General features: G+C 46.5%; 1 protein-coding gene and 1 non-coding gene across 5 annotated transcripts in view; both read right to left on the bottom strand.

The window, feature by feature from the left end:
- Window positions 1–20,106, bottom strand: part of VAC14 (VAC14 component of PIKFYVE complex) — a 1,997,670-nt gene that overhangs the window by 1,841,596 nt on the left and 135,968 nt on the right. The window lies entirely within an intron of this gene.
- On the bottom strand, window positions 1,913–1,983 carry TRNAG-GCC (transfer RNA glycine (anticodon GCC)). Its single transcript has one exon. It is a non-coding gene; the product is annotated as a tRNA-Gly (tRNA).

Here is a 20,106-nt window from a genome sequence, read left to right as displayed (position 1 = left end):
GGGGCACTTTGCAGCCCTTGATACAGAGTTAGTGGTGGAAGATAGCTGTGGGTACCAGGTGGTAGGCAGTTGGGCAAGCGAGGCTGGACGGATGTCTGCAGGCTGTCCGGAGTGGTGGCTCGGGCCAAGAATCTTTGTCTCTGTTCTGGTTGGTGGATCCGGAATCCTGGTTGAGGTGTCTTGGATAGCTCTGGTGACTACGGCGTGACAAAAGTCAGCAGTGCAGCCGGATGCGGTTCGAGGACTCGTTTGTCTGGAAAATGTCCTTAAAAGATGAATACTAAATGATGCTTGTGTGGCACTCCTCCTAGCTTCTTTGCAGGGTTCATATCCTTTCAAGGCAGACGGCCCAAAGCTTAGTAGACTGTTTGCAGGCAACGCCCTTGTCCTTAGTTCAGATACCCTCCGGCATTTCGCACCTAGAAAGCTTGCTGGCAGAACCTAGCAGGGCATGCCGTAAACTGGCTGGGTACCGGGTTCTGGAGCTGCTGGACGGATCCTATGAGTCCAGTATCTCCCTCTGTTCCCTAAATGATGTTTGGGGGAGGGACCTTGCTTCACTCTTGGAACTCCTGGCCTTCCTTTACTGGAAGATGATGTAAGGTAGAGAGTACCTTCCACTCAGGTCCAAATGAGTCCTCCTTATTACTCCTTTCGAAGTCTTCAAATGATCTACTAAGTGAGGGGTTCAGCCCTCTTTTAAAGCCAAATGGGCCCCAGTGATTGGTGCAGGCTAAGTCTACCTTAACGAGAGTCTGCTTGAGCAAAGTACTTGTTTGTTTGGGTCCCCGTGAAGGGTCCCAAACTGGTTTCTGCTTTTCTGCTGCCAAAGTAGCTCCTTATATTGCACCCAGGGGCTGGCCCTGTGCTTTGTTGTGCTTGTGTGGGGGGGGGGGGTTGTGTCATCCAGCCCCCCTTGCTGGCTGGCGCTGACGGCATGCTGCACCCAGAGGTGCTTTCTTGGTTAGACTCTTCCCTGCTTCCTGCCCAACTAGGCTTAGGGGCTTAGCACCTCTTTGATAAGAGGGGCCAAGGTGTTCTCCCCACCTTGCCCTTCCTCCCAGCCGGTCCCTGGCGTCATCTTGCTTGGTGCGGCAGGTGGAAGCATGAAAGGAAAGGGAGAGGGGGTTCCACCCAAAACGCTGTTCTTGTGCTCTGGAGGCCCCCCACCCTCTCACGGACCTGTCTGACATGGGGCACTGGTTACCTGCCCCCGCCTTGGAGCTGCGGCGCTGCCTAGAATTAATCCTTGGTCAGGTGTTGTAGTGCAAACCGAGGGTCGGATTGGCCCCTCAGCCTTTCGGCCCGTGGCCGGGTTGAAATCGTCCCTGGGGAGGGGGAGCCGGTTTTTTGGCCATGCCTGGGCTGGTTTGGAAGAAAAAAATAGAAGTTGTTTTAATTTTTTTTCAAAAAGCCTTTAATCTTTCTTACGTCGATAAATGAGTACCAACACAGGTTGGGTGATATTGTATGCATATTTGTTCCATAAAAAAGAGCTTAAGCGCTTTACAATAACATTATCATTTGGCCTTGGACTTCTGCTTGGATTCACAGTTATTTAGTGTACTTAGGAACAATGCTATTTGATGCCACTTCCTGTTTTGTCTAGGGGAGAAAGGTTGTGTTTCATCGCTTCCAGTGATGTCACTTTGGGGTGGGGTCAAATGATATCACTTCCGGTGATGTCATCAGAGGTCAAGGGTCACGAGGCAAGGGGTGGGCCACTTTTTTTTGTGTGACTGGGCCTATTTCTTGTCCCAGTCCTACCCTGTCAAACCCTTTCGCTTCCCGACCCTTCTCAACCTTGACTGCACCTCCCTAATGAGTTTTGTTTCAGCTACTAATAACCCGTTGTAACTATTTTGATTATAGTTTACTGAAAAAACATTTAAACGCTAAAAAATAATTGCCTTGCATTGGCCGGGAATCGAACCCGGGCCTCCCGCGTGGCAGGCGAGAATTCTACCACTGAACCACCAATGCCTAAGCTGAAAGTTGTCACTGAGAAACAGTTTTTGTACATCTGCAGAACATCTGGCAACAGCCTCTCGGAAAACCGTCCTGCCCAAGTCAGAAAATATTCCGTTCAAACTGACAATTATATAGGAGTTCTGTCCCAGCAAGAAGGGAAGCCTTGTGTTACAGTAGCCCGGCCGTTCAGATGACGCCTGCTCTGGGTGCACGAGGGCAACCTGCACCGTTCTCTCTGCATTACCTGTCCCATGTGCAAGTGAGAGGGTAAGGGCAGCCGCAACATATGCTGCGACCTGCTTATTGCTGATTAAACCTGCACCCCTTGCTGCCTCTGCGTTAGCGGTTTAGTGGGCAAGTCAGGGGACCCTGAGCGGGTGCTGCTCATGCTGTAGATGAAACCTGCACTGCTGCTGCCGCCTCTGCTTTACAAGCTTCCTGCGCACATGCGGTGATCCTGCCCTGCAGACAGGATACTGTATGCCAATATGCGGGGGACCCCTGCATTCTGCTGCCTGTGCTTCGCCTGTCCTGTGTGCATGGATGCGAGTTGATCCTGCGCTGCTGCTACCGCCTAACCTGCCTATGCTTTGAAATGCCAGTGTTATGCGGAACAGTGGACAGCTGCTGCCTCTGCTTTACAAGCGTCTACCTATCTGCCTGGCAGATACTCACACACAGTTAAGTGTAGCGGCCCTGCTTGTGTGTGGGGCGCCCGCAGCTGTCGGTGTGACCCATTTTCACCTCCCTAACGAGCTGTTCGGTGTGAGGGCAGAATAAACCACCACTTCCCAACCATTAGAGTTTAATGCAGAGTTAACAGTTACAGCTCTGCAACAGAGCAATAACTGAACACCTATTAATAGGAGCCCGACAGACAACCCAAAGAAGGGGAAGGGCTCTTTATACAGTAGACATCCCCTCACTACCCCTCCCTTCAAAAGCCTGGCACGCACATCGCCATTGAGCTTATTTCAGTTAATAATGTTTCCCTAAACAACTTTAGGACACTTTAACAAAGTTTAACTCCTGAATATACATGTAGATTACCCCCCAAAAAATGTGGGCCTTGCATGAAGGTGTTGTGGATCACCCATCACCATTCATGAACAGGGTGATGGTGTGTCTGGGTAATGGAGAGTGGCGCAACACCATCGAGCAGATCTAGCACTCCCTAATCCGACCTGAAATGTTGGGCTATGTTGACTCACCCGGGCCGACCTACAGGGCGGTGGCCTGACAGAACAGGACAGCGACATTAAACGGTGCCTGGGCTTCCCCGTTACCAAAGGCCCTGCAATCACTAACCTAAAGCATTTCACTATTACCACCTGCATTCATATGCATACTGTGGCAAATCATTAGATGTCGTCACTTCTCCCCAAGGGGGAGCACCTTCCCATCAGGCCAGGGAGGTGAGGCCGCTACCCGATAGTCCCCCTGGGAGTGCTACTCAGTGGGAGGATCTCATGGGATAGACTCCCCCTATAGGGACAAGGAGGACCATCTAGAGATAATGCGGTACAACACCCAACACCCTAAACCCACTACACTGTAGACCCAAATACCTTACCAACACTTCCATGTATCTCTGCAAAACTGAAGATGTAACCACTACTGATAGTAGACCCAGGTATTGCTGCAGTGTCTGGAAGACTGATGAGACTAAAGTACTGAGACGAGGAGGCTCACAAGATGCATGAAGAATACCACTGAGCCAGTAACAAGAAGGACAGACGTTAAGCAAGGCGGGCAAGCCCTATAATAAGGAAACTGAAGAAGGATTTAGCGCCTTCTACTGCAGAAGTCAGAAGCCCACAGCAGCTACCCGGGAGATTTAAACCGAGCGAATGAGAGAGGGCGAGACGTCGCTGAAGAGCCGGCAGGAGGTCGACTCCTACCATGATCGCAGAACGAGTGGCAGTCCCATACCTGTGGTGAAGTGGACCATCAGGTCCAATCAAGCGCTGTTCCTGAGAAGGGAGCAAGAGGGCGAGACGTTGCCGAAACAGCAGAGAAGCCGGCAGTAGGGCAACTCTTACCGGGATTGCCGAAGTAGTGGCAGTCTCATACCTGTGGGGAAGTGGACCATCAGGTTTAGTGATGGTACCAAAACCGTTCAAAGTTGAAGGAGTTCGAGGAGCCGCTGGAGAAGGCCGGGCGGAACAGAAGAGGACCAGAGAGGCTGGCGGGAAGAACAACGGACTCTGGAAGAGCTGGTGACGTGTCCCATTTGAAAAGCAGGAAATGAGGAACGTGGGAGACTGGGTGAGGTAGAGTGGAGAGCAAAGCATAGTCTCAGGGATAAACTCCCTCCTCCCAGTGGGAACAGAGATACCACTGACCACCAGTGAAGCACCTGGGACCCGCACAGAAACCCAGAGAGAGTCAGAGGAGTCTCCCTCATGCTGGGGGTCGAGAAAACCACTGACACCAGGGAAGGGTTGAGAACCCAAGAACAGAAACACAACACAAGTCATCCTGTTTGTGGCAGTACCTGGCAGGAAAGCAACACAGGTCTACCACATTAAAGTGGTAGAAAGATACAGGTCTGAGAACCAGACCCACAATGGAAGATCAACATAAGTCATCTTCTTCAAGGCAGTACCTGGCAGGAGAGTGACCAGGTCTGCCAGAAAAAAAACAGCAAAGGGTTGAATTGTGAAACTAAGAAGCCAGGGGAAGGGAGTCATTCCCCTGGTGTTGCAAACTGTGAAGTTTGCACGAGACAATCCAGGGGCAGAGACATTCCCCCCTGGTGTTCACAACTGTGAGAACAAAGCCTAGGAAGACCGTCGGAGAAGGGAGCCATTCCCCTGGTAGTTGAGCTTGCACGGAGGATCAAACGAGTGATCCAGAGGAAAGGAGTAATTCCTCCTAAAGAAATAGTGAACCTTTTAACGCAGAGTGTTAAAGGGTCAGCAATCCTCTTTTTGTTTGTGAAGTATCAGAACAAGGGGAATGGAGTAATTCCCCATGGTGAGGAACTTGCAACCAGAACAGTCCCATCCAGTCCAGGAGGAGGGAGTCATTCTCCTGGACCAAGAACATTGGCACAACCTTTTAGCTTCATTGTAAGTGCAAGGGACCGAGAGAGGGACCTTTTGGCACAGGACGATGGACTCCAAGTTACAAAGACATCCTGACAGACCCATTAGCACTACTTTAGTTGAGACAGGGAAACCCCTCATAGATATAGGGAAAGATAGGTTTTCTCTTTATTTTTATACTGAATAAAAGTCTATAGCAATCACTATGCCACCTGTGATTCAGTCTACTTCTTCTGTACCCTTACAATCAATTTTTAGGCAATTGAAAGCATGATGTGGGGTTAGTACTTGCATGCCTGCGGAGTGATTGTAATGGGGGTGGAGGGGCGGCAGCAGACAGCCCATTCTCACAGCAATTCTTAAGTGTTTGGTTTCAGATGTGACGGAGAGGGTCAACTGCTTGTAACATTGAAGCTCCATTGGAAAGTCTCATTAGAATGCGTAAAGACATTAGATGCCCCCACAAAAGTAATTTTGCCCCTCCACCAAAATCTCTGAAGTTAGCACCTCTCCAAACATCCGAATGGAACGGCCCGTCATTCCCCCTGAAATTTTAGCCTACAGATTACAGTGGAGGAGAATGGCATCTGCCTGGTTTGGCATCTGGGGTTTGAGGCTGACGTAGATGAGAGGCATAGTAGCGGACGCTTTATGGCACAAGAACCTTCCTCATCCCTTTCCTGATTGTGGTGCACCTGGGCAGAATTTACATGGTCCCCTTGGGCAGAAGGGGGATGAGGGACTTACTGCCCGCTGGCCTTGCCTGAATTTCTAATAACTTTCCAAGAATTGTGGTTGCACGGTGCCAGGGACTGGCAAACTCTGGGCAAGGAGAAGGTATTTAATGACTCAGTGAGGAAGCTCAATGACGAGATGGGCAAGTTGACAACAGGCAATGGGGAACTGTGACCTATACACCAGGGTTTCATAAAGGCTGAAGTCCTGTTTCACAGGGGCAATGGTGATCTGTCAAAATGGGGAATGGATTTTTTTTACAGAGGACAAGGAATTTGCAAGGACCCTGTGGTGGCAGGGAAAGGATGAATAACTGGACTGATATATTCATGCCGTGGCGTGGTGACTGAAGTGTGGCTGTCAACAATGGGAATTTAAAGTTCATGGTCAACAGAGGCTGTGAAATTTCATCGTGATAGACAGGTGTGAGAGCTCACTGGTCGGGTGGTATGCCTACTGGTGTCACTCAGTGCCAGGGATAACTCGGCCTCCGGTGGGGGACCCAAGTTGTACAGCGTTGTGGCACTGGAGCTCAGGATCGTCCCCCAGAGGTGTTGGGGAGACCATAGAAGAGCAGAGGAGGCGGCACCCCACATTTCATGTTATTATTTGTGTCGGTACTAGTTTCATAGCAAGGGGTCAGCATTGCACAATGATCCGACTGAGCGGAAGAATGTGGATATGTTTGCGATGCATCGCTACCACTGCACTGCGGGACGTTATGGGAATACAAATGTTTTGCATGTTTAGCTAATTGTAAAAATAGTTTTGCTGTGATCTTGATCTGGGGAGCTGGGTGGTTTGATGGTTCATTTTTTAAGTGTATTTTTGAGGTGTTAGAATTGCGGAGAATAAACGTGGCCAAAGGTTCTGTCCAGATTAAAGGCTTGGAGATTTAATTGGTGGGAGTACAGGACAGAAGGTGAGGGGGGATGGGGTGCTGGGCGGCATATTGGACACATTTCCACTGGCCTATTGAGATGTTCCATGTGGGGGAAGAATAAACCACCATTACCAAACAGGGGCTTAGCTGGGCAGTGGGCACAGGTGCGTTAGCCCTCCAGGATGACTGAGCTGTTGCTCCCTATGTAAATAGGGAGCTGCAATATGTAAAAATAAAATAAAAAAAAAGACAAAATAAAGACAAAATAACGAAATCCAGCCTGTCTTGAAGGAACATAGTGCTGAAAGGCATGCTGGGCTCTTGTATAGACAGGGTGAGATGCTCTTCCTGATGGGGTGCTCCACACACGTGGGCCTTCAAAGTGAGCGAGAGGGAAACTAGGTAGGCTGCAGGCACATGTTCCTATACTCATTTAAATGACGGATTCTGCGACCCTGGATGGTAAAGTTGGCACCACTGAGGCCCATTCACAGTCTGGGCAAGCCTCAGCAGCTTATCATGACGCCTACTTCCCAAGGAAGGAAGGGTCCATGTCTCATTCGAATTTGTCCTCGGTTTCATGATATACGAATTCTTTTCCCATGTTCTGGTGAAATTCTTGATCACTGGTGAGTTCATTACAACAACAAAAAAAAAAGAGTGCAATAGTACTGTAAAGAGCAGCTGGGGATGCTACTATATGGTGTCATGGCGGTTGGATTGGTTGAGGCACTCACTTTTGGGCTCAGTTGGGAAACACACATAGAAAGATGAAACATCCAGGTATAAAATATTAGGATACTACGAACTAAGAAGGTCACTCAGAGTTGGGCAGATATTTTTTTATAAAAAGGCACCACCTCTGCTCGTGGTATTTCCAAACATTCAACCTAATCCGAGTTTACCACAAGTACAGGTGTCATTTCTGGACTATGGCTGGAGATATTACAGAAATATCACCCCTGCCATTGGTAACATAAAAAAGCGTTTTATGAAACCTTTGTTTTCCTCCATTTCCACCTTCGCTGAGAAGACAGAAATGAATTATGTACACTACCATATATGGTCATGGACAAACGTCCAAATTCAGAACCTTTATCACATTACGTGATTACGTGGGTGAGGTGCTGAGAGGGGAATCCGAGATATCCACGTTTTCACTCCCTTACCATGGCCCTATGTATAAACTTCTTTCACTGTTTTGCAGGGAAGCAGCTATGCTTTTGCAGCGCAGCAAAGACATGCTACCACAGAAAATATGTTGCATTAAAGATCATGTCTACTATAGGTACTTGAGAATGTGTGGGTGAGGAAGAGGTTGGTAGGAACCTCCACAAAAAACATCAGGAAACTTCAGACCATACAGAACAAATCCCTCCGGGCCGCTACCGGCATTTCAAAGATGGACCACATCTCTGCTACCAGAAGGTTAGTCCATTAAGGAGCGCATCGCCATAAAGGAGCGCATCGCCCCGCCATACCTCTCCCACAGATTTGCTAAACCCATCTCTGACAGACCCACAAGAACCGCATACACAAACATGGTCACCCTTCCCAAAACCTTGAAGACTAGGGCTGGAGGCTCCAGCTTCCCTTTAATTGCTGCGATGCAAAGGAGCATGGAATCCCACATAGCCTCCAGGAAAGCCATTAAAAGGCACTTTTTTGTATAAAGATGCATTCAGAATCCCGGCTGCCTCCCATGCCGTCCTTCCTGTACCTAATGAAATCTAAACTCAATGCCTGCTTTGTATTATTAGTTATGCAACTCTCTACATGTATCTATTTTCTTGCACTCTCTATCTAGGTTTCTGCTCAATGATACAATAGGTTATTTATAATGTGCTTAAGGGCGGACCTGGGGATCACACCCTTGTTGCTCGGAGTCGTCTTGCTTCCAGCGTTGCCCCCCCCAAGCTATCCTCAATATAACCAAAGAGAAATCCCTTGCACCTGTAACTAAGTCACTTGCTTGGCAACAGCGCCTTGATGCCTTTGGGCTGCAGTGCGCTTTACAAATACATAAAATAAAACGTGTTCAGCTGCTCTGTAAGTTAAGGCCACAGCACCATGTGCCAGAAAACTGTACTTGCCCCCTCAGGCCAAAAGTTGCCAGTCCTCCCCCGTGCTACTAAACAAGTTGAGTTTAAGGGGAGTTTGCACAGTTGCATCTCTGCTCTACTGCAGGATAAAAGCTGAACACCAAGGAACCCTGCAGGATGATTCGAGATGGGAGTAGACGGTGCAAATCCTGTGGTACACGCCTGCCCTGCAGGCCCCCACAATGCTTTGCTTAAATAAGTTGCTGTAACCAACTTAATGACACGTTTCTCATATGTTCCTCCCTTTGAAAGTACAAAGAGTTATTTAGATGCCACAAAAAATGTGCCTTGCATTGGCCGGGTATCGAACCCGGGCCTCCCACGTGGCAGGAGAGAATTCTACCACTTAACCACCAATGCCTCAGGTGAGACCAGCCCCCGGACAATTGGGTTTGTGCATCTGCACCGCTGGGTAACATCTGCCAACGGCCTGCATGCAGCAATAACAGCCTGTGCTAAACATGTGTTCAGAAGAAACTCCGAGTTGTAGCAGCTCTGTCTCTGCAAGAAGGAAAGCCTCGCATTAGGGCGGCCTGTGTCTTTAGATATCACCGGATCTAGCACACAGAGGAAACGCTGCAGTGCTGTTGCTGCCTCTGCATTAATTTCCATTTGTGCAAGTGAAGGGGGGAGGGGCTACTGCAACATACACCTTACTCAGTCATTATGTGGGGTAAGGAGGTCCTGCTGCAGCCTCTGCGCTGGTACCCACCCCCTGATCGTATGTACTGTAGGAGAACCTGCACAGCTGCTGCATGGGCTTACCTGTTCAGAAGAAGGGGAGGGGGCCCTGCACATCTGCAGCGTATGCATCCTATAGAAGGGCCCTGCACTGGTACTGCTCCCGCATTACCTGTTCCACGTGAGGGGAAGCTGTGCTGCTACTACCTGTGTGGACGGTGCCTTTCCTGCATGGCGGGTAAACTGCTGCTGCCTGTGATTCAACTGGAGGGCCTGTTAGTGAAACTTGCACTGCTGCTGTATGCTGGGTACCTGTAGAATGCATTGCGAGGGGGCGGGGGTGAACTGCTGCTGACCAAGTTGTACGTGTAGTACAGGGCAGTGCACTGCTTGTATCCGCTCTGCATGTCCGAGGGGCCTTTGCACTGCAACTGCCTGGGCTTTACACGTGTACGGTGTTCAAGGAAAGCTTGCACGGCTGCTATCCGTGCTGTGCTGCTACTACTGGACCCAGAAAAGCTTGCACTGCAGCAGCCTGTGTCCTGTGCGTGGAAGGGACCCATGCACTGCTAGGACTATATGGTAAACCCCGCGAGTGTGTGTACAGCTAAACCATGCACTGCCACACGCACCCTCTGCTTGGGAAGGTCGCCTGCGTCTCTACAACCATTGCTTGGCCTCCCCGGTGTATAGGGAGAAACCTGCAACCCTTATGAGCCCATGTGAGAAGCGTCTGCGCTGCTAACTTCCTGTGCTGCACAGCTTGCTTAGAAGAACCCTGCACCACTATAAAGTAACTGCAACTAGGAAAAACGGAGGCAGCAGCAGTTTAAGTGCGCCAGCCGAGCACGTGATCTAAACGTCAACGTGTCCAAAGCAAAGGTGATGATTTCCAGCAAAATGAGAAAAAGACAAGATTTGCAAGTCTAAGCTAGACCACCTGGATCAAGTCCAACAGTTCCCCTGCTTAGGGGCCGTTATCTCGGAATCTCTGAGTGATGAATGAACAGAGGCCAAATCCCCAAGCCTGCCCCGGCCAACTACTGGACCAGCAGATACCCCACTAATGGCACAGCCTGGCAGCTACACCTCTTTCACCTCTTGTGGTAATGTGGGCAGAGGGCAGGCTATACTCTTCAGCGAAAGTGGGTACTGGCACATATGCAACACAACCAATAGTATGGTGCTGCCAACCAAAATAAAAATAAAAAAAAGTACAACGAGCGCTATATAAAAAAAACAGATTTTAATTAAACAAAAATCCAGACAGCAAATAAAAACACTACTTGCCCAACCTGGTAAGGGAAAACGCAGAGAAAGACTTTCAGAATAAAGTGTCTCTCTGGGTTAGTGGACTGGGGTGCTCAGGCAAAGATTTCAGAAGCAAAATGTGCAAGATCATGAAGAGCTCTCTCAAAAGGTAGACAGAGGGGATTGGGGGGAGAGGGGGGCTTACAAGCCGTTAGGGTTCTTTAGGGCGGATTGCGGGACAGGGCCACTTTCAGCTTTTGCCTTTCAGCTTCAAATCGGTATATAGGCGCAATGCAGTGCGGTTTCGGCAGTAGCGATTTGTGGGTCAAAGACAACAGGAAACAGCATGTGATGTCAGGTCAGGAGTGCTAGAAGACTCAGCGGCCTCAGACCCCATTCCAAAGAGGAACACCATAAAAGACAGAACAACAAGACCTCCTCAAATTTATCTCAAACGTTTACTTGAAGAAAGTATCAATGTGTGTCATTGTCAACCAGAAATAGTAACTATTCCTTCACATAAGGAATTCCCATTTAATGGGACGAAGAAGGAGACCAGTAGAGGAGAAAAGAATCTGCATGAGACAGAAAGAGGACACTACGCCGGGGAAGTCCCACAGCGACCTAGTGTATGAAAGGGTCAGAGTTTGGGACAGAGAAGGAGAAACCCGTGAGATACAAAAAAGTGCTTGCACGCCAGCACGGAGCAGAGTCCGACTGTATGGAATCTGAAAAGAGTGAGGAAATGGAACCCAGATCGAGACGCTCAGCATCTCTCTTCAATACGAAAGAGGATGACTGAAACGGGACGCGCGGCATCCCAGAAGTGAGGAAACTAAGAAGAGGGATAGTGTTGGCATGACCACGGAAAAGTTGTGGTTAACCTGCAGTCCATTGAACAATGCAGATACCGCTCAACCCGCAAGGAACAAACCGGTAATTGAGAGACCGGAAAACAGACTACAGGGTTCGAAATTACTGGGAGCCCTTTAGGTCCTGCTTCTAGCCCAGGAGAGTCTGGTTAGCTTCAAACTAACAGCTACCAGGAGCTGCTTTTGCCCCCCAGGCCAACTGGTGCCTTACAAACATGCATACGTGACCTTAACTTTGAGTATTTGAGAATTCTAATAAAGAAGAATTATATCACATTGAGTACATATTTAAATATAATGAATGGGAAAAAGTGTAGTTCTCATGTGGAAGTAAGATTCAAAGATTCACAGTGCACTGGGTAGTCGCTCCTGGTTCTCCATCCATAGCTCCTGCCTACTCGGTTATGTCCGATACCAAGGAGCTGGTTTTAGCTCCTGCTCTACGATTCTTAATTTTTAACCCTGGACTAATCCAGAGACACAAAGAAAGACGTGAAGGAAAGATACCAAGCCAATCTGGCAAAGAGAAGCGCAGAGAAGAAGGAAACCCCAGTGACGTTTCCCCCACCAGTCGCAGGTAACACGGAATACGGGAGACCCGGGAGGGGGGGGGACGAAGAAGCCATATGGGAATGCTCCCACTCGTCCCAGTACAGAAAAAGGAATTATAGCACTTAAAGCAAGTGAAGTAAATGAGAAGTAATATGAGAATATTCATACTCGTCCCAGTAACTAAGAAGAGTATAAGAAATTTAGGTTGAGAATGAGGGAATGAGAATCATTATAGTAGCACTCATACTCGTCTCAATGATACAGAGGAGGACAGAATAAGAATACCCAGAAGAGGGAATCTTCATGTGGAGGTCAATCAAGAGAAACTGAGTCGAGAAGAAACAGTAAAAAACAGAGAAGGCATTGCAGGAGGGATTTATGAATCCCTAACCAATTTAGCAGGGGAAAAGAGGGAAAACCCTATTCAAAGAAAAGGCCACAAGGAGAATAAGCAAGAAGCCGAGAGTTGTTGTAGAAGAGAAAAGAAAAGAAATCCCTCAAAAGTTCTGAACGAACTGTATGAATTGATAAAAGCAGTTGCCAAGAGACCGTTGAACTGAAGACAAGAACTGAACACACTGTGAGAAGGGAGTCATCCTCCTGGCCTTAGTTATTAGGATAGTGGTAGGGTAGATAAGGTTAGTTTTGGACAGTGCACTGATTACTTTGGACTTTCACTGACAAGCACCCTAGTTAGTTTTGTTTGGTAGGGACCCCCTCGTGGCATAGGGAGATATAGACTTATCTTTTTTATTTTTTAAAAACGTTCAGTAAAATGAGTGACCACTGTCTATGTTGCTCTGACTCGCCACACTGTCCACTTGAATCTTTCTTCAAGCAGAGTCTAAAGATTAATCATTTAAGGAGAGGGACGCTCCTCATTATATAGGAAAAATGCTACAACAGATTGGTTCAGAGAAAGCAGGTTGTCAAGGGTCCAAGCCAGACTGCTCTGACAAGTGTCCTTTGCCTGCTGACGTCATTCCCACAGTGCCATGTCTGCAGGAAGTGGGAAGGGGGGATGATACAAGAACTTTGTGAGTCCTAGGAAAAACTAAGATGGTGAAACACCTCTGTGGTCTGATCCTCTCCTCTGAACTACTTTAACTCTGTGCCGTTCCTCTGTTTGCCTACATCAGAAGTCGCACTGGATTGAGAGGGCCTTTGTAAAGACAGGGCTGGCATTCAAGCACCGGTTCCCAGGGGACATCCCGGGGAAGATTCCTGTTTCGTGGAGGAAGGCATCAACCCTCCCCAAAGGCATCAAAGAGAAGCTTCAAGGGCTGAACCCAACATCACTGCTGTGGTTACAGCCAGACTAGACAGATAATACACACCAGTCCCTTTCAGGCAGAAGTAACTGCTCACCAAGCTGACAATAACATCACATGCAATGATTTGGTTGTATACTTGTGTAATCTCGGTAGCCACTATGTCATAACTAGACATCGCTTATATTATTTTAGATATTAATAACTGCCACTGGGCTGCTGAAATACACAATTATAATATTTTGAACCAGAGATGCAGACTGTTAAAAAGCCACCTCGGCCTGTTGGAACTTTTGTGTTTCAGCAGCTGTGTTCAGGGATGCACAAGTGACCTTTGAACCTGACCTACTGCCATTGCAGGGCAGCTACTGGAATAGTCAGGCAATGTTAAGTGCATCAGTTTACTATTAAACATAAAGAAAGCTCTACCACCTCCTCACCACATGGCATTCTGTCAACCTTTAGCTTTCTCATGCTAGAGGACACTTGGGAGACCTGGGAACGAAAACGTGTGTTTCAAGATGTAGGCTTGGTTGGTATTATGTTGAACCCAGTACCAATGCTCTAGGTGAGAGGTGTTCAAAACCACTGTCATCAAACTACAGCTGACACATTGTCAAAGCATTTTCTTTGTAGCACAACAACATAATGGTTCTTTTATTTTTATGCAAAGTGGTGTGCATTAAGAGCCACAGCTCACCTTTCTAGGCCATGGCCTCCGCTTCACAGGTCCGGTCCTTTCCACCCACCTGTGCGGTACCAGACTGATGGCTAAGCTTTAAAAGGGAAGGAACTAGGGCATACGAAGGAAAGGGGACTATGGATTAGGAGTAGAATAGTCACAATGGGGATACCGTCTTTTTACTCCTATGACCCAGCCACCTTTCATCTATATTTATGAAAGATTTCCAAGAACTGTATGACATGGGAAGGATGGAACTAAGACTAACTTAGCTAATATTCTCCAGCACACTCTGACCGAACTTGGCATCAGCTCTCGAACTGGCACACAGAAAGCAGATGGGGAGGCTGAAGTTACTGCTTTGGCAACAACAGCCACTGGAAAGCCACAGAGCCCTCCTTAGCCCGGAATGCATCAGCATGCTAAGCTAACCGTAAAATGGGGCTGGTCTCTGGAGTGAGTAGTATTCCATAATACAAAGACAATGGTGGTCTTTTAGGTCTGTGTGCCTTCCATTGCCTCTCGCCCCAAAGATAACAGTATCTGAGGAACAAACGTGTTAGGTCCTATAGAGGGATAACAAAGGCCCTGGGAACCTCTGTGCAATGCAAAGTTCGTTCAGCCTCTGAGGATGGCTGGAGAAAGTTGGGAGGCAGAGAGATTTCTTGAATTTTGTGAATCTCGACACCACCTTAGGGTCATAGGAGGGGGATGCGTCTGTAGGACTACTTTGCTCTTATGGAAGACGGTTCACCTACTGAGAGCCTTGAGCTTGCTCAATCTCCTAGCCAAAATTACCACAACCAAGAAGGCGGTTTACAAGGAAACCAGTTAAATATTTGTGGTAGCCATAGGCTGAAAAGGTTTATAACTAAAGTGTTGCTAAAACCACACTGAGATATCCCATTATGGGTGTTGAGGAAAGGAGGCAAAAGTTTGTTTCAATACCGGATTGGAGCGGGAAAAGGAGAATGCTTCCCAATGCTAACAAGAATGCCATCTGTGACCCGACCCAAATCCTGCATTATGTGCAGGTCGGGTGGGAAATGGCAGTTACAGGAGGTACAGGAGGGGGGAAATACTTTTTTGTCGCCAGTTGGAACCAGACGCCAAAAACGTGGACCACAAAGGGAGGAGAATGTGTAAAAAAAAATGTGTTTATAAAAAAAAATGACAGCAGGAAAAGGTCAGAATGCCTCAAGCACTGTCAAAGTGTTGAAAAGGAATGAAGATTAAAACTGCGGGTGTGGCCTGGGCAGATGGGGCTGTGGCTGTACACGTGCCTGGCTTTACTTAAAAATAAAAGGAAGAAAACAAAGAATAAAAAAAAACAAATGCCAAATATCAATGACAGGAACTACTGAAACCACCACTGGAGAAGCTGCTTTGCCCTGCCAGCCATAAAAACGTCTCTGTGCAAAGAAAACACGGATTCTCAGCTGGGAGCATACGGGGCGTGGGGCAGAAGGACTGGGATAAAATAATCCACCAGACTGCCGTGACTGGGTCATGAAGGCGACCTTGTCGAGAGTGGTGGGTTTAAGTTGTTGAAGGGGCTGCTAGATACCACGAGTATCCGATATATGCAGGGCTATTGGTACTACCGACCCCTTCTCTATACCAGTCAACCTCTCGAATCCTTGAGACAAGACAAGGGCCACACTCAGGGAGTGTAGACTTTCCTTCGGACTGCACCCCTGCAGACTTGTTGGACAGAGGCCCACCAAGGAGAAGTCCAGCAAAAAGGCAGAGGCATACCCGATTGCTGTAAGGAAAAAGCAGAAAACTGCTTGTTATTAAGCAGAACTTCCTTCTCCCCCCAGCCCTCCACCAGTTCCCAGGGTCCTACAATGGGTAGACTTGGAGGCAGGGCTCAAGTCGAGGGGGGACAGAGTCCACCCACTTTATTCAGAGTGTGGACCCAGTCCCCTCAGTTAAAAGAGGAACACTGGATGTCTTCTTTGAATTTATGAATTAAAGGCGACCTCAGGGACCAAACCGCAGTCGTCAGGTTTGTAGGCCCGACACATAGCACTTTATAACCTGATGAAAAATAGCCAACAACTAAAGGTGAAATATCCCATTGTGATACTGCAAGTCCGAGGGCAAACATTTGTATTGGTTCTTGGTGTTTAAACATGCAAACTTTTTAACGTTTTCAAAAACACTATCAGAAGAAAATATCCTGTCTTGGTCTTGTGTGTGTTGATTTTATGAAAGGCAAATGCCAATCGTTACTTTCAATTTGGGTGGTTATGCAAAGCTAATTTAATTAAATGTGCATATTTCACTTTGATATGCCAATTTCTGGCGACGTCACATGGCAATGCGTTTGTTGACGAGTCCCCCCACTTTAATTTTTAGGACTTGACCCCTGAGGATGCAGAAAACCTAAGTAGGCATCAAATCCACTTAGGTGCTATTGTCCATACACTAGAGAACCGGCCTGGGTACCACATCCAAGTAAGTAACAAGGCGAAAGAGGGCCCCAAAATAGGAAACAGGCAATGGGCCTGACCCAGACGGAAGGAGGGCAGAATGCAAAGGGAGTACAAGTGAGTAGAAGACATCCAGGAAATATATCCAATTGCAAGAGTCCGAAATGCACTTCCCACTTTCACTGAAACAATTCAAAGATCCAGACAGGATAAGCAGGCAGCAGAAGGTTGAAGAGGAGAACATCGGAATGTCACAAGTGGCAGGGAAACCCCCAGAGTAATTCAAGAAGTAGAAGCCAAAGTTAAAATTCCAAGTAAACAAAACAAGTAATGCAAGAAATGCTACTCGCAGGTAAATGTCGGTGTAAGGGGCAGCTGATTGAGGCTGACTGGCTGTGCATCCATGCAATGTCATTGCCGCCAGGAAAGCCTTAGCGCCCCATTGTTGACCCTCCCATCCCCCTCACAGGTGAGACACTGTCCCAGCCAAGTGTCTCTTCCTTTTTCAGAAAGTCCTGCAAGCACGCGAGCCCTCGCAGGCCTGTTAGGAATGCCGGGGCCAGGGAAAAAAAAATTAAAAAACTAGAGGAACATTTGAATAAACACTACCAGAATGTACCTGGACCCAGCCAGGTGAACGGGGAATGGAGTCGTGACCTACATGGGTATGACCTGGATTTCTCTTTCCCAAGAAGAAAGCAACACCAACACCAGTCCCAACAACCCCAGACAGAACCCAGGGGAATAATCGGTTAGCAGCAGAGAGACAAAGAGTGGAAAGAGACTGAACCGTAGTTGCCTCGTGCATATAAATATTATTCTAGTAAAAAAGTTGGAAATTGTCAGTTGTTGGCGAGAGGTATTTTGAGCGACTTTTCACACTGACCTGTCCATCTCTCCCTCTAAACAAGAGCTTTGCATTCCGCTCCTGAAATCCTGGGATGGTATTGGGTTATTCAATGGCTAGTACTTCTTAATATCACTAGCAATGCATTTCTTTCAGAAGTCTTGTCAAGGCTTTGATTGCGTAATCTAAGATTTCACTGAGATTGACCTAAATCACTTCTTGAACAATTAAAAAAACGAAAACCTATACAACTAAAAAAGGAGCCCTACCAAATACTGAGGCTAACTAATAACCCTACTCTAATTCTACAACTAGCTAAACTTCTCATATACCACTATTATTCCGGGAGGCTACTGTTCGAATTTTATTTAAGGTGTTATATCTTGGAAAACAAACCTTTCACCTAAACAAAAGATGACAAACTAAAAGAAAAGTAAAAGAAAAAGAAAATAAATAAAAAGGTACATCAAATAAACAATATCCCACAATCTGTTAATACGACAATTTCATGAAGTTCAATAAAACAATTTCTGAAAAGTGATGGACATTACAAAATTCATTATCTATGAAATTGCTCAGCACAGTTAGGAAACATTTCCATTACAAACGTAATGGTGGCTAGAGTAAATGAAACTTGGCACACAGTCATCCTCCCATTCCAAAAGTACAAATTCTTCAATAATATTTGTGTCGTATAAAACCCTCTCAAAGTATAGCTAACACTTTACATTCAACCATCAAATGCAGGGTTTAGGGGCTCTGTAAAATCTACAATATATATCCAATCTAGCATCCTTGAGGCAGGCTCCCAAAATGTCATTAGTTGGGAGAAGGTTTAACCTAAACAACAAAAAAACAAGCCCTATACCTTAGATTTGGAAATTATCAGATATGGTACAAAATTCAGGAGGTTATTTTCGGTTTCTAACATAAGAATAGGGATGGTGGTCCATTATGCTTTCCCTTGATAGGATCCAATCTTTAGACCAAAGTTTTTTCCTCACCTACATAGGAGAGGAAATAAGGGTTTCAATGGTTACCTCCAACATGTTTAATATTTTGTTACCACGATTAGCCAAATAAATTAGTTCACCATCTGTTTCCTTAATGGGCGATGCATTCAGGACACAGAATAATTCATTCTCAGTAGGGACCAACATTTTCCTGCATAAGGACAAGTACATCCAACTAACTCAAGCTTTCAGAGATCGCATCCTCAACTCATATCTCACAACTACAACAGGTACGTAGTTGAGTAAATTCAATACTCGCCTCCAAAAGAGGCCTTCAAGTCTATCCCAAATAGCTCCATGGTTAGGTCTCCTTACTTCATTTCCATACACAAGGATAGAAGCAACCTTAGCCTTACAAAGTGGAATAACAGGGATTAAAGAGTATCGGCCAAAACACATGCTTATTCTCTTAGCTTGACCAGCAAGTGCAATACATTTCTTGCACAGCCCTGAACACTGAGCCACCATCCTATTCCCCCTGTAAATTGCAAACCCCCAAGTAGGTAAACGAGGTAGGGACCTCAATTGATGCTGTATTAAGTGTCCAATTGAAGTCCTTTTTACTTTTACTAACATTATAAAGGTGAGAATCTTTGTTTTTGTCGGGTTTATACTCAACCCATTATTTTCAACATATATCTCTAGAGCAACCAATTGGTGCTGGAGTACAATGGGTGTGTAGTCCAATAAAACCAAATCATCAGCATATGCCAACCAGCTGACCAAGGTATTTTCAAATGTAAGGGCGAAAACTGTAATCTGCCCTAAAATCTCTCCGAAGTTAGCTATAAACATATTAAAGAGAAATGGTGCAAGTACTCAACTTTGGTGTGCCCCTACATGTCGAAATTGTCTGCACAGAGCACCCCGAGCGTTTAGCCTAATTTGTACCCTTGTGTCATTGTGAAGATGGCATAAAATGGCTAAGTATCTTAAGAGATAGTCCCCAATCTGAAGGTTTCCACCAGTAAAGAGACCTGTTGATGCAATCGAAGGCCAAAGTCAGGTCTATGAAGGCCACATAAAGAGGTTGTTTTTTTAATGGTTGCCCTAGTTTGCAGGATAAACCCATTTTTTGAACCCGATTGATAGATATCATGAATCATCTTATCTGTTGCCCACTTTTTGTTTTAGAAAAATAGATCAACAAATCTTGCTGGATACATTCAGCAAGGCTATAGGGGAGCGCCCAATCCCCTATTTTGGGAATTGGGACAAGGTGGAAGAATTTCCATGACGCAGGGAAAGTTTTAGAGGCGATTATCTGATCAAGTAAGGATTTTAGGATTTTCAAAAAACTATGGATGACTCCTCATAGTAATGTCAGACAGATGCCCGATGCCCTTTCTAATAAAAATTTGTTTAACATTTTTTTTTAAAAAAGAAAGGGCGTCGGGTCCAGGAGGTCGAAACGGTTTACTTTTTTCTATTAGTTCGAAAATATCAATGTTGATATCCAAGGCCGAAACTACATCAAATGTATCTAGAGCAACCTGAGATTGCCGGAGTTTAGTATAGATCTAATCATAATGTTGATTCCAGACATCCTCTGCAATTCAGCTCAACAACCTATATGCCTGAATCGAACAAAAATGATTTATTAGTTTCTAAAAAGCTGCTACATTACTGGAAGATAAACTGAGCAGAATCAACTCCGCTTCCCTCTGTAGCATGAACTCTTTTCAACTTCACGGCCAATTTCTGTAGTGTACTTTCAATTTGGACGCTTCTCGTTTTAAAACTGTCAGTTGTAGCCGT

This window comes from Ambystoma mexicanum, chromosome 1p (assembly GCF_040938575.1).
Source record: "Ambystoma mexicanum isolate Mex_15411 chromosome 1p, UKY_AmexF1_1, whole genome shotgun sequence".
Classification (NCBI taxonomy): Eukaryota; Metazoa; Chordata; class Amphibia; order Caudata; family Ambystomatidae; genus Ambystoma; species Ambystoma mexicanum.
Note: the sequence above shows the minus strand (reverse complement) of the source record. Positions and strands in the feature narration are given on the sequence as shown.